Raw genomic sequence first — 14,991 nt, 5'->3', positions numbered from 1 at the left:
TGGAATGTACAAACTTGATCCATTTTTAAGTTATAATATTGCACAACAGTTTAAGAAACAACTCTGATAGAGAGGCTTACAATGTCTCATTATAATTGTATATTCATATATTGTGTGTTCATAAGGCTTTTCTTTAATCTTTCATCCTTATTCTCTGACCGCTTAATCCTCTTTGACCATTTTAAGTAAGCTATACCTGTTTTTGGTTAATTACACCTGACCAACCCTAGGGATGGGTTGGTCAGGTGTCGGCCTATATATCCTCCCCCTTCTCCCTTCTCCTTAGTCAGTCTGGTGTTGACAAAGGCTTTAACAAAGCCGAAACGTTCACCTCATTTCATATTTCTCTGTGGATTTTCTGCATATATATATATATATATATATATATATATATATATATATATATATATATATATATATATATATATATATATATATATATATATATAAATATATATATATATGTTTCATTGAATATGACCGCATATTCTGTATTTATTATTTTCTGGTTTAGGGCTTCTATCCCTCTAACTATTTTCTTAGCATCAGGGCTTAATTGGAATAGGAGTTCTCCAAAACTCATTTTCGTACTTTTAAGGTGAAGAAAAGAAGTGATTTACTATAGAGTGTATTACACTTATTTGTATAATTTGCACGACGTTTCGAACCTCCATGGTTCATTCTCAAGTGAACAGATCTTACAATACTAGTTGATTTTATACCCGCATTAGGTCAGGTGATAATACAATGAAGGTGAAAAACATGGGGGGATACATAAGGGATAAACATAGGGGCTGCAGAAGGCTTATTGGCCCATACGAGGCATCTCCTATCTAAACACAAAGATTAATCCAGTGTAATTGGCCTGTTATGTTGGACATTGTCTTCTGTGTTGGCATCGATATGTTCTTGTCTTGTCCTTACTCTCATGGTGGGTAGAGTAAATAGTTCCGTGATTTGGGTGTTCATGGTAGGTCGCTCTATTCTTATGTGAATTGCCTCAAGAATTTGTAATCTTCTTGAATCTTGGGTTTTGTCTATTATGCAAGTATTCTTGTTCAACATTTCTCTTGTTAGAGTAATGTCATGGGCTTGTCTCATGTGATTCCTAGGGGCACCAGATTGAAGATGGCATGTCAAACGCCTCGTCAGCTTGGTCGACGTCATACCTATGTACTTACATTGAAGGTTACATCCTTCGTGGGGGCAAGTGTACATGTATACAACGCTTGACTGCTGTAGAGGGTTCTCCGTCGGCTTCGGGCTGTTTTTGATAAGGAGTTCGGAAGTCTTCTTGGTTTTGTAGAATATTATCAGGTTTATGTTTTGGTTAGGAGTAGTGCTTTTTACTCCTTTACGGATTATTTCTTTCATTATTCTTTCCTCTTTTATGGGTGGGTGGGGTGCAGTTGCAGCTAGACTCGCAGCCAGTCAGCGAGGAGCCGGCGACAAGACAGGTAGTTTGGCGGTTTGAGGTGGAGCAGGTGTTCCTGGCTGCATAGGTTTTGCTCTCTGGCAAACCTTGCTGGTGTTGTTGTCGTTGTTGGACATTTCTTCCATAGTAGTTTTATATATTTGTAGCGACGTATTTTTGGAGGGAAGAGCAGGCTCAATCTCTTGAAGGAGATTATCGTCACAATATATATATATATATATATATATATATATATATATATATATATATATATATATATATATATATATATACAGTACTGTATATGAATCTGGCAATAATATTAGCCTGATTCTGGTATTTGTATTATCTTATATCTGGTATTTTATAAACCAAAACTTTGCATATATATGAGTGACTCCAGAATTTGTATTATAATGCGGAGTATTTCACCGAAGGCTTAATTACTAATATTTATTTCATTTGTTTACAGATGCCTTAATCTGACAATTTATTAATATAAAAGGATGTTTGCTTTAAATTAGTGATTTAAAAAATTTGATGTAAAGTCCTTAGTTTGAATATTGTTTAATTGATAAGTATATTTATGATCATTATTGGCCTGTATTATGAGATGTAGGAGTAACCTATATGGTTTTGATTGGTCGTTTAATTTCTTGTCTTGATGGATGTGAATGATGTTTAATTATTATTTATTTAGGCTCTATTATTAGTTCAGATTATTTATAGATAGAATAATGTGCAATAGATGGCTCTTAAAACCTGTTAATTATTATATTATTATTACTTGACAATTGTCTCAACATTCCAATTTACTGTCCTCTTACTATAAGTGTTGTTTTAATTAGCACATAAATGATCTTCACGTAATATGGTTTATTTACCCCCATGACAATGCTTCAGTATTTGTAAAGTTATAATTCCCGGTTATTAAGGTAATTAGAGAAATAACAAACCCTGAATATATGAACGTTAAAAGCATTTTGGTATGTGCAAAATATTCTTGTCTTGCAAGAACACTGGCTTACATCTTATGAATATCAAAACCACTTCAAATTTATTGATAGTTCTTTTTCCACTGCCAGTATTGACATGTCTATTGACTGGTCAGGTCCTGGAAGACCCTATGGTGCTGCTGCTATCCTGGACATAACAATATGCAATGTAAAGTTGAGGTTGTCAATATTGTATCAGGGCTCACTCCTGCTCTACTTGTGTCCTATAGTTATCTGGAAATGATTTCGGGGCTTATCGTCCCCCACGGCCCGGTCCTCGACCAGGCCGCTTTTTTGTTACACAATCCCAAGGAAGCAGCCTGTAGCAGCTGTCTATCTCTCAGGTACATATTTACTGCTAGGTGAACAGACTCATCAGGATGAAAGAAACTGCCCATTTGTTTTCGTCTCCATCAAGGATCGAACCAGGAACCTCAGGACTACGAATCCGATGTGCTGTCCACTCAGTTGTCAGGGGCCTGTAAGGTGCTCAGCAGTATTTGATTATGTGTGTGTGTATATGCATGGTTTCCACAAGCAATATCAACTGTGCAGATGAGTATGGAAATATATGATCAGAAATATATCAATTGACTAATTTGTATCATAATGCTGAACTCATGGGGTGGTAGGTGATTTTTAACACTGATTTTACCCGCTAAGATGTATACTTAAATTTGTTTAATGCATTCATGAATGCTGAAAATTGACATAATCCTGCTATTAATGATTAATTTACTATTACTATAGCTTTATGTCATGAGATAGGAATGGAAGGTCTCATATTGATCATTTTCTTATTGATGATGTAACTGGTCACACCTTTAAGTATAAGGCTGTCAGTGATGACAACCTGTCCTGGTATCATCCTGCCATGGCCACCTCCAATATACCTCACTCACAAGTTGCTGCTGCCAAAGAAAACATAAACCTCCCTAGAACACACCTAAACGTAGGAAGGCCACTCTTGCTGACCTGGATAAGTTTAAATGCCTGCTTAACCAATACTCAAATCACAAGTGATGCAATTGCTTGCAATATTATCCAGTGCAATTTGCATCAGAACAATCTCAAGGACTTTTTCACATCAGTCGTTTCAGTGCTAGATAGTGCAGGGGAAGAGAGTATTTATCTTATAACCAATAAAAGAAGTAGTATGCCTGGTTGGAATAATCATGTTAGGGAATTTCAAAATAGATCTACCTTTTGGCATAACCTACAGAAAGATGCATGGTGCTCCAGATCTTTTGGAAAACCCTATGGAAAGATGCAGGGTGTCCCAGATCTTTTGGAAAACCCTATGGAAAGTTGCAGGGTGCTCCAGACCATTTGACATAACCTACGGAAATAGGCAGCAGGCCCTAAACCTTTTGGCATGATCTACAGAAAGATGCAGGGGGCCCCAGAGATGGTTGGTGGCCCCAGCTCAGGTGTGGCACCAGGGCTCAATATCATCAAGAAAGAGGATTAAGAAAGAGAAAGATAATATTGTGAGATCAAAAGTTGCCGATAATCTTTCAAGGAAAAAGTTTTATGATTTTTCAGGAGAAATTAGAACAAAAAAGTTTATGCAGAAGAGTAACAAAAGTTATGAATGATGTCTCTGGGCCCAATAATATATGAAATGGTTTAAAAGAAAAATCTTTAACATTGTAGAACACTGCGAGGTGCAGGGCAGATGAGACTGGAACTGACCTAATTACAGCTGTATGTGAAGCCTGTATGCACCCTGCCCCCCCCCCCTAATGTTAAACACCCGCACACAGTAACCCCTGTAATGGTTGAGAAAACGTAGATAGCTAAACAATAGGAATTATGATATTTTACTTAATTATGATATACTACAGTAATATATTATTATACTGTATATTACTTTATTTTTTTTAATTTTTGTATACAAGGGTTCTTACATTCTTGTACAGCTAGAAGCATGCGTAACATTTTGGGGTGTATGTCTATGCGTCTTACAGGCTTTCTCTCCCATGATACATCACCACTATGTATCTTACAGGCACACTCTCCCATGGTTGCAACACACTACGTTGTTACTGTGTTGCAACACTCACAACACGTTGTTACTGTGTTGCAACACTCACACTACGTTGTTACTGTGTTGCAACACTCACACTACGTTGTTGCTGTGTTGCAACACTCACACTACGTTGTTGCTGTGTTGCAACACTCACACTACGTTGTTGCTGTGTTGCAACACTCACACTACGTTGTTGCTGTGTTGCAACACTCACAACACGTTGTTGCTGTGTTGCAACACTCACACTACGTTGTTGCTGTGTTGCAACACTCACAACACGTTGTTGCTGTGTTGCAACACTCACACTACGTTGTTGCTGTGTTGCAACACTCACACTACGTTGTTGGTGTGTTGCAACACTCACACTACGTTGTTGCTGTGTTGCAACACACACTACGTTGTTGCTGTGTTGCAACACTCACACTACGTTGTTGCGGTGTTGCAACACTCACACTACGTTGTTGCTGTGTTGCAACACTCACAACACGTAGGTGCTGTGTTGCAACACTCACACTACGTTGTTGCTGTGTTGCAACACTCACAACACGTTGTTGCTGTGTTACAACACTCACAACACGTTGTTACTGTGTTGCAACACTCACAACACGTTGTTACTGTGTTGCAACACTCACAACACGTTGTTGCTGTGTTGCAACACTCACAACACGTTGTTGCTGTGTTGCAACACTCACACTACGTTGTTGCTGTGTTGCAACACTCACACTACGTTGTTGCCGTGTTGCAACACTCACACTACGTTGTTGCTGTGTTGCAACACTCACACTACGTTGTTGCTGTGTTGCAACACTCACAACACGTTGTTGCTGTGTTGCAACACTCACAACACGTTGTTGCTGTGTTGCAACACTCGCACTACGTTGTTGCTGTGTTGCAACACTCACACTACGTTGTTGCAACACTCACACTACGTTGTTGCTGTGTTGCAACACTCACAACACGTTGTTGCTGTGTTGCAACACTCACAACACGTTGTTGCTGTGTTGCAACACTCACAACACGTTGTTACTGTGTTGCAACACTCACAACACGTTGTTACTGTGTTGCAACACTCACACTACGTTGTTGCTGTGTTGCAACACTCACAACACGTTGTTGGTGTGTTGCAACACTCACACTACGTTGTTGCTGTGTTGCAACACTCACACTACGTTGTTGCTGTGTTGCAACACTCACAACACGTTGTTGCTGTGTTGCAACACTCACCCCAAGTTTTAACTGTTTCGTAATGCTATAATAATAACAGATTTTATAATATATATAAAAGTTACTATAATTCGTAAATAAAACGTGATTAAATTTTCAAATTTGATTAAAAAGATGAAAAACAGTTTTAGATTAAAACTAAAGTTTTATCTGCGTAATATATGGAAAAACGGAAGCTAACATGTCATATATAGAGTTGGAACTGGTGACCGCGTGAACACCGGGTCCAACTGGTGACCACGTGAACACCGGGTCCAACTGGTGACCACGTGAACACCGGGTCCAACTGGTGACCGCGTGAACACCGGGTCCAACTGGTGACCGCGTGAACACCGGGTCCAACTGGTGACCGCGTGAACACCGGGTCCGACCTCCCAGTCTGGCCACGACGCTTCCTGCCTAATGAAGAACTTAACACTCATATGTTCATTCACTTCATCATACATCATCAGTTGACAGTTGAGGCCTGAGAAGCAAAAATCCACGAGGAAAAACTATAAGAAAAATATGTAAGGTAAGGCAAGGTAATTATGAGGTGAAAGCGCTAGGCCAGTATGCTTATTTTCTGAGGTTGGAAGAAAACGTGCTCAGATTGGGGACTTGTTTATTTTATAATGGTAAATAATAAATTAATACATAATATATTTATATAATAAATTAATATATAATAAATTAATTTATTATATAAATTAATAAATAATAAATAAAATTATTATTATATAATAAATAATAATAACAAATAGTATAATGATAAGCAATTATTTTTAATGAATCAAATAGCTAATTAGGATGAATGATAAATAATTATTGACTAGTGCATAACAATAAAGTATTAAGGAATAATTATAATGAATAATCCTTAATGATAAAGTAGAGATCAATTACAATTAATAACTACATCAATAGGTAGTAAATGAAAGTTGCATTAATTAGACTAATTACAATTCATGGGAATATTTCTTAGCTATCTGCAGGCTTATCACTTTGGGGGTTCCGGCGAAGCACCCCCAAAGATACAGCAAATGCTTAGCATGCTAGAGCAAGTGCCCCTTGAGCACATCTGTGGGCCGTCCCTTTCAAAATTAAAACAGGGGATGCAGAGAATCCCGGGAGGAGGGTGGGCGTTATGTAAGAGCAGCTGCTGGCTTGGGAAAGGGGCACACGCCGTCTCCGTCCCGGTTTATATAACCTCGGGTCAATGCGCGCGCAGCTTGGGGCGGTTAAAGTCAGCTTCCAGACATACGTTTTCTTCCACTCAGAAAACCCACCGTTTTTGGGAAACAGTGTTCTTATATCACTTGGAAGGATCACTGAGATGAGCTGGGATGTGAGGACGGAGTGAAGGAACGCTGCCCAACTACTTCCACTTCGGGAATCAAACAAAAACATATTTTATAAACATCAAGGATCTGAATATATTTAATCGAAGGAAACTGTACACAGTTGTTCTCTGGAATTCTATAAGGTATATCAAGGTATACACTTAGTACTTAATAAATATAAAAATTCGGGACAGGTTGTTTAATGGCATTGATGTGCTCACCTAGATGTGCTTACCTAGATGTGCTCACCTAGATGTGCTCACCTGGATGTGCTCACCTAGATGTGCTTACCTAGATGTGCTCACCTAGATGTGCTCACCTGGATGTGCTCACCTAGATGTGCTCACCTAGATGTGCTCACCTAGATGTGCTCACTTAGATGTGCTCACCTAGATGTACTCACCTAGATGTGCTCACCTAGATGTGCTCACCTAGATGTGCTCACTTAGATGTGCTCACCTAGATGTGCTCACCTAGATGTACTCATCTAGGTGTGCTCACCGAGATGTACTCACCCTAGTTATCAGTGTTAAATATTATCGAAAACTATAGCTGATTTTTTACTCTTCAATTTAATTTTCTAGTAATGATCACATAGCAGGAATTTTATCTGTATGATTAGAAGAAATAAAGTACAGTGTATTTGGCGTTTATGGGTTTAATTTTTATTTTACTTCTAGTTCGCCGCAAGTGCATAAAGAAAGAAGCAACAGATCGATGGAACTTGACGTCATAGTGTGTTCAAACTCATAAGATTCCAATTCTTGCCCTAAACTTTTAACAAAAAAGTCCCTCAAGTTATTTTTCTATATTGAAGACTTCAAACAATTTATAATAATAGCTACGGTAATTATGGTAATATTCTGTCAATAGTTGAGGCATTAAGGTAATATTTATGGTAAAGACTTGTATATTCCTTTTGTGTACAGAGGAAATATTGGTATATTTCTAACACAATCTCACGGGAGTCATTATATTAGTGATTATATTTCTCTATTGATGCTTGAGAAAAGGAATCTATAATGAGAACGGAGCTATGAACGATAATCTACTTGCACACAAACAACATATATTGAGACATTCACATATGTTGTGAGCTTCACAACAACAACGGAATAGCGTGTTGTGAACGTTGCAATACAGGAGTGAGTTGTTATTATTGCAACACAGAAATATTTCTGCGTTGCAATGGTGCAACACTCACCGCATAATATCCCTGTTTTGCATCATTCAAACCCCATTATTTATGTGTCGCAACACTCGCAACACATTATTGCACGCAACATTCCTATCCGTTGCACGTAACATTCAAAACACGTTATTCCTGTCCGCTGCAACATTCACGATACGTTATTCTTGTATAACAACGTTGCAACACTCACAACACATTATTACTGTGTTGCAGCGTTCATAATATTTCATTTTTGCGTTGCATTATTCACAACACTTCTGTTCTGTGGTGCAACACTCACATGCCACTCCTGAATTGCAACACGCACAACGGGTTATTTGTGCGGTGCAACTCTCACAACACGCTAATCTTGTGTTGCAATGATGTAACACAACATTCCCAATATATAATTTATGCGTGCAACACTTCCAGAACGTCAGTTCTGTGTTGCAGTACTCACAAAATGTCATTTATGTGTTGTAACACTCACAACACGTTATTCCTGTGTTGCATCGCTGCATCACTCACAACATGTTATTGCTGTGTTGCAACACTCATAAGACGTTAGCAATGTGATGCAACACTCAACTCGTTTTCCCATCAAGCGTTAAACGTTGTATTCTTGCACCATATAAATTGTTCATTGCTAATATGTAAATTATAAATTGTATTAGATTGAAAAGTTATATAAAAGGTGATGGAAAAGTAACGAAGTTATAAATAGATAAATAAAACCATTATATAAACAAATGAAACGGGGGAAAAATAATTATATTCAAATGAATAGTTATTAAAGATGATTAAGTGTATAAATATAAGTGATTAAGTATCTAAAAATGTGAAAGGATTAATAAATACATGATTATTAAAGAACTAATGTAAATGTGATAAATAGATATGTAAAATGTGCTGGAATAGATCTATAAAAAGATGAATTTATATTAAATGGGATTAAAGAGATGAAAAACAGTTTCAGCCACTGAGAGTTGGAACTGGTGACCGCGTGAACACCGAGTCCGACCTCCCAGTCTGGCCACGACTCTTCCTGCTTAATGAAGAACTCAACAGTCATACATTCATCCACTTCATCATACATCATCAACTGACAACTGAGGCGTGAGAAGACAAAATCAGGAAGGAAAAGTCTCTGAGGAAGCGAGGTAAGGTAAGGTAATTATGAGGTGAAAGTACTAGGCCAGTATGATTATATACCACTTGGAAGGGATATTAAGATCATCTGGGATATATAAGGACGAAGTGAAGGAATGGGAAGCTACCACTTGGACCATCGGGGATCGAACGCGGACCTTGCAAGAAGCGAGAGGTCGGAGTGGAGTAACGGTGCCCAATCACTGGGACCATCGGGGATCGAACACAAACGTATTTTATAAGCAGCACAGCTCTAATAAATTTCAGCAAACTGAAGTGTACACAGTTGTTCTCACCAGTTCTTTAAGGTTTATCAATTAGTTATTGAACTTAGTTAATGAATCAGTATTAAAGTTATGTTTATCAGTTAGTTATTGAACTACGCCTGGAACCCGTAGGTGCGGGACTCTGAAGTCCTCCTCCTTGGGCTCTAGCAGCCCCAGGCTCTGCTTCAGGAGGCTGGGGTCGTTCTTGCACTTGCTGAGGTGGTTCTTCTCCGGCCCCGACCACGGCGGTCTCCGGGTTATCAGTCCTTTCGCCAACTTCCAGGTCACCTCCGGAGCTCACAGTTCCTGCGACGGCGCTGGAACCAATCGTATTGGTGTTTGCCCTCCCATTGGAGACTTTCGGCGCCGTGGAGAGGGGGGACCTGCTGCATGGTTGACAGCTTCTCCCCCGTATCAACCTACCCTGGCTTTGTGCCCTGGAGTGGCCACTCCAGACCGACAACCAGAGCACAACTCCATAGTCTCCTGAGACTGATGAATGTCTGCTACTACTACGACTAGAAGATATAGGTAACAATATATATGTAATAGTATTAGTTAACACAAAACTATATATTGGAGGAACTCTACAACCTGTAATAAGAAGTCTTGTACTTTGAATGTAACCAATGTAGCAACCCTTTTTGTGTAATGAAATTTTAAATAAAATAAAATGACAAAATAAAAAATATAGGGGTGGAATGAAAAGACAATATGTAAGTGTACGCGGGTGCCCCACAAGGCTTCCCCCGGATGCTGCATGTCGTCTTCTTCGAGGTCGAGGGTCCTACAAACACAACCAAAGATGGTACCCCCTATATATTTATATAACCTATATCTATAAAATAAAATGTTTATCCGAGGTTGGTGACCAGACACTTGGTGGGACAAGCCTCGCCCAGCTTTCCAAGATGTGTCATGTTGGGTAGGGGAGCGTCATAGCCTAGTCGGTGTCGGCCGAATTGAAATACTTTAAGAAATATCGGCATTTATATTAATAACAAACCTAAGACAACCGTGCAGTATTAACTTCTATGTAGGAGAAATCCACAAGGGTCGTGACGAGGGTTCAAACCTACGTCCGAGAGGATCCTAGAAAATGAAGGGCGAAGAGGTAGAACGGCTTATTGACAGAGCTCGGGTGCATGGGGGGAATTGTGTAAAATCCTGGTTTGTGTCTCGGAGAGGCTGCAGGATCCAAGTAAGGTCAGAAGAACTTGTGGTTGCAATTCTTTTACCATGTCGTAACTCAGTCGATTAAGGCAGCGTCTGTGATCCTCTCAGACGTAGGTTTGAACCCTTGTCACGGCCCTTGTGGATTTGTTCATTTGATGCATCACGCTATTGTGGTTTCTGTGTGTAATCTCTGTAGAAGCTTATGATATATTAATAGCAGTGCCTATAAGCAACACATCCATCCTCCATCGTGCATATATTGATGTAATGGACAATTGGACAGTAGAATTTGGGATTAGTGAATTTGTATAAACCGGCGAAAGTTTTGTCAAATCAAATGTTTATTCAGGTAAAGTACATACATACAAGGTCAGATACAAACATGTTGTTGGATTTATAGATAGAGCTTGTACATACAATGTCTAAAGCCACTAATACGCAAAGCGTTTCGGGCAAGGTTGGCCCGAACCTTTGTATTTGTTTCTCATAAAACTTAACTTACCATCCAAGGTCTAATACATGCTAACTGAGGCCAAATACAGTAAATATACATGTTATACTAGGCCTAGAAATATATATGTTTGGTTTTAGCTGTATTTTTTCCCGACTATAAGGTGAATAGTACCAAATTCTACTATGTACCTTACCTTGAGGTTACCTTGAGGTGCTTCCGGGGCTTAGCGTCCCCGCGGCCCGGTCGTCGACCAGGCCTCCTGGTTGCCGGACTGATCAACCAGGCTGTTGGACGCGGCTGCTCGCAGCCTGACGTACGAGTCACAGCCTGGTTGATCAGGTATCCTTTGGAGGTGCTTATCCAGTTCTCTTTTGAACACTGTGAGGGGTCGGCCAGTTATGCCCCTTATGTGTAGTGGAAGCGTGTTGAACAGTCTCGGACCTCTGATGTTGAGAGTTCTCTCTCAGAGTACCAGTTGCACCTCTGTTTTTCAACGGGGGTATTCTGCACATCCTGCCATGTCTTCTGGTCTCATGTGATGTTATTTCTGTGTGCAGGTTTGGGACCAGCCCCTCTAATATTTTCCACGTGTAAATTATTATGTACCTCTCCCGCCTGCGCTCAAGGGAGTACAGTTTTAGGCTCTTTAGTCGGTCCCAATAGTTTAGATGTTTTACTGAGTGGATTCTAGCAGTAAAGGATCTCTGCACGCTCTCCAGGTCAGTAATTTCTCCAGCTTTGAAAGGTGCTGTCATTGTGCAGCAGTACTCCACTCTAGAGAGCACAAGCGTTTTGAAAAGTATCATCATCGGTATAGCATCTCTAGTGTGAAAAGTTCTTGTTATCCAACCTGTCATTTTTCTTGCAGTTGTGACGGCTACTTTATTGTGTTCTTTAAAGGTAAGGTCTTCCGACATGAGTACACCCAGATCCTTTACATTGCCTTTTCGTTCTATGTTATGATTTGCCTGAGTTTTGTACGTGGTTTCCGTTTTTATATTTTCATTTTTTCCATAGCGCATGAGCTGGAACTTATCTTCGTTAAACACCATATTATTTTCTGTAGCCCATAGAAAGACCTGATCTACATCTGACTGGAGGTTCGCCGTGTCCTCTATGTTGCCTACTCTCATGAAGATCCTAGTGTCATCTGCAAAGGATGATACAGTGCTATAGGTTGTGTTCTTGTCTATGTCCGAAATGAGGATGAGAAAAAGTACTGGAGCAAGCACAGTACCCTGGGGGACTGAGCTCTTCACGGTTGATGGGCTGGATTTTATTTTGTTGACTATTACACATTGGGTTCTGTTGGTCAGGAAATTGTAGATCCATCTGCCTATTTTTCCGGTAATTCCTTTTGAACGCATTTTATGTGCAATAACACCATGATCACATTTATCAAAAGCTTTTGCGAAATCTGTGTAAATTACATCCGCGTTATGTTTGTCTTCCATAGCATCTAATGCCATATCATAGTGGTCCAGCAACTGCGACAGGCAAGAGCGCCCTGTTCTGAAACCATGTTGTCCGGGAGTTGCTGTGATTCCATGTATTTTGTGATTTTACTTCTTAGCACTCTCTCAAAAATTTTTATGATGTGCGATGTTAGCGCTATCGGTCTGTAATTTTTTTCCTCTGCCTTATTTCCTCCTTTATGAAGTGGTGCTATCTCTGCTGTTTTTAGTATATCAGGAATAACGCCAGTATCTAGGCTTTGTCTCCACAGAATGGGGAGGGCCTGCGATAGTGTTTTTTTACAGTTCTTTATGAATATGGAGTTCCAAGAATCCGGGCCTGGTGCAGAGTGCATAGGCATACTGTTTATGGCTTCTTCAAAATTCAGTGGGGATTGGGTGACGTCTGATATATGATTTGATGTTGGTATCGTATCCATGAAAAATTCATTTGGGTTATCAATCTTTAGTGTGTTTAATGGCTCGCTGAAAACAGAGTCGTACTGCGTCCTCAGTAGCTCGCTCATTTCTTTGTTGTCATCGGTGAAAGTTCCATCTCCCTTTCGCAGGGGCCCGATACTAGATGTGGTTTTTGATCTTGATTTTGCATAGGAGAAAAAATATTTCGGATTTCTTTCTATTTCACTGATGGCCTTTTGCTCTCTTTGCCTCTCCTGGGTTCTGTATGATTCTTGTAGCTTCCGTTCAATTGTTTCTATTTCTCTACCTAACCTTCTTCGCCGTTCTTGAGATAGGGTGCGACTCTCAAGTTGTTCCGCGATTCATTTTCTTCGCCTATATAGGGAACGACGTTCCCGTTCCAATCTGCATCTCTTCCTCTTTTTTCTTAGAGGTATGCGGTTTGAACATATTTCTAGTGCTACTGAGTTTATTTTTTATGTAATTGTCTCTTACGTCAATATTTAATTTATATGTACGATGTTCTACATAGTTACAAAATGTACAGGAGGTTGGATTGTATTCATTAAATATAAAAACATTTCATTTTGTTTTTTTATGGTAGGAAAAAATTAGACTGTAGCAGAGCGTAGTTTCGATCTACGGACCTCTAGTTGGATTATGGGCCCAGCACGCTTCCACTGCGCCACTCTGCTCCACAATACATAGTTATATGACTCTCAATATTAATAATTACTATAATGTAATATTAGCAAATTACAAAATGGTATAAGTTTTATGATTTAATAAATATTGTCAATATACTTTGTTATTAATTTTAGGTCTTTGAAGGGAAGGGAAGGGAACTATCAGGGGGAAAGCGCCAAGCCATTACAACTATATAGCACAGGGAAGGGGTCAGGATAAGGATTTGGGATGGGACGGAGGGAAGGAATGGTACCCAACCACTTGGACGGTCGGAGATTGTACGCCGACCTGCAAGAAGCGAGACCGTCACTCTACCGTCAGACCCAAGTGGTTGGACACTTTGAGTTTATTTCAATGGGTTATGAAAACAAACATTTAAAAAGTCAAATGTTTCCGCCCGGGATCGAACCGGGGACCTTGCGCGTGTGAGGCGCACGTGATAACCACTACACTACGGAAACCTGAAGTATAGTGACCTGTTATTATATGGACCAAATCCGGTTAATTGCTACCGAAGATGCACAGTTTTTCTTCAGTGATATAATATGATCAAAACACATTGCTTGAGTAATTATATAAATTAAACAAGGTTTAATAACGAAAATAGAGAAAATCCTGTTTTATGTGTGTACGGGGTGTGTGACGTCACGATAACATGAGAGGTTTAGTTTAGTTTAGTTCATTTATTATGCACTCCATACCCATCTTGTGGGCGGTAGTGGAAGGGGTTACAGAGGCACATAATGGGCTCAGGGTTTCCCACATTTCACTTAGCTAAGCAAGTTTCAGTCTTGATAAGCTAGTTACAAAATTCAGTATAAGTTGTCACATCATAAATGTATTCGCGATTGGCAACAAGTACAGTTTCTAAATTAAGCAACTGACATATGTGGAGAACTAGTGTCACAATTGATATGTTTCTCCTGCACATCGCCCCCCCCCCCACCAGTGGGCAGCAGTGGATAGCTTACATTCACTTAGGTACTACCTACAATTAGCAAACTGGGGATATTTGGCCAAAATTTCTGGTAGCAGATCATTTTGAATTAAATATTTACAAATCTCTGGAACATTTGTTATAGGAAGCAAGAGGAAGTGTTATTAGGGCTTCAGAGAGTGGGAGGAAGCAGTAGGAAGTATTTTTAAGGCTTCAGAGCGCGGGAACAAGTATTTTTAAGGCTTCAGAGAACAGGAGCGAGCAGGAAAAAGCAGGAGAAAGGGATTTTA

The 14,991-nt window shown here is 39.6% G+C and overlaps 1 non-coding gene across 1 annotated transcript; it reads right to left on the bottom strand.

Moving 5' to 3' along the window:
• Window positions 1–14,152: 14,152 nt before the first annotated feature.
• On the bottom strand, window positions 14,153–14,225 carry TRNAV-CAC (transfer RNA valine (anticodon CAC)). The gene has a single exon. It is a non-coding gene; the product is annotated as a tRNA-Val (tRNA).
• Window positions 14,226–14,991: the final 766 nt, after the last annotated feature.

The sequence above is a fragment of the Procambarus clarkii genome, chromosome 71 (genome assembly GCF_040958095.1).
Source record: "Procambarus clarkii isolate CNS0578487 chromosome 71, FALCON_Pclarkii_2.0, whole genome shotgun sequence".
Lineage (NCBI taxonomy): Eukaryota > Metazoa > Arthropoda > Malacostraca > Decapoda > Cambaridae > Procambarus > Procambarus clarkii.
Note: the sequence above shows the minus strand (reverse complement) of the source record. Positions and strands in the feature narration are given on the sequence as shown.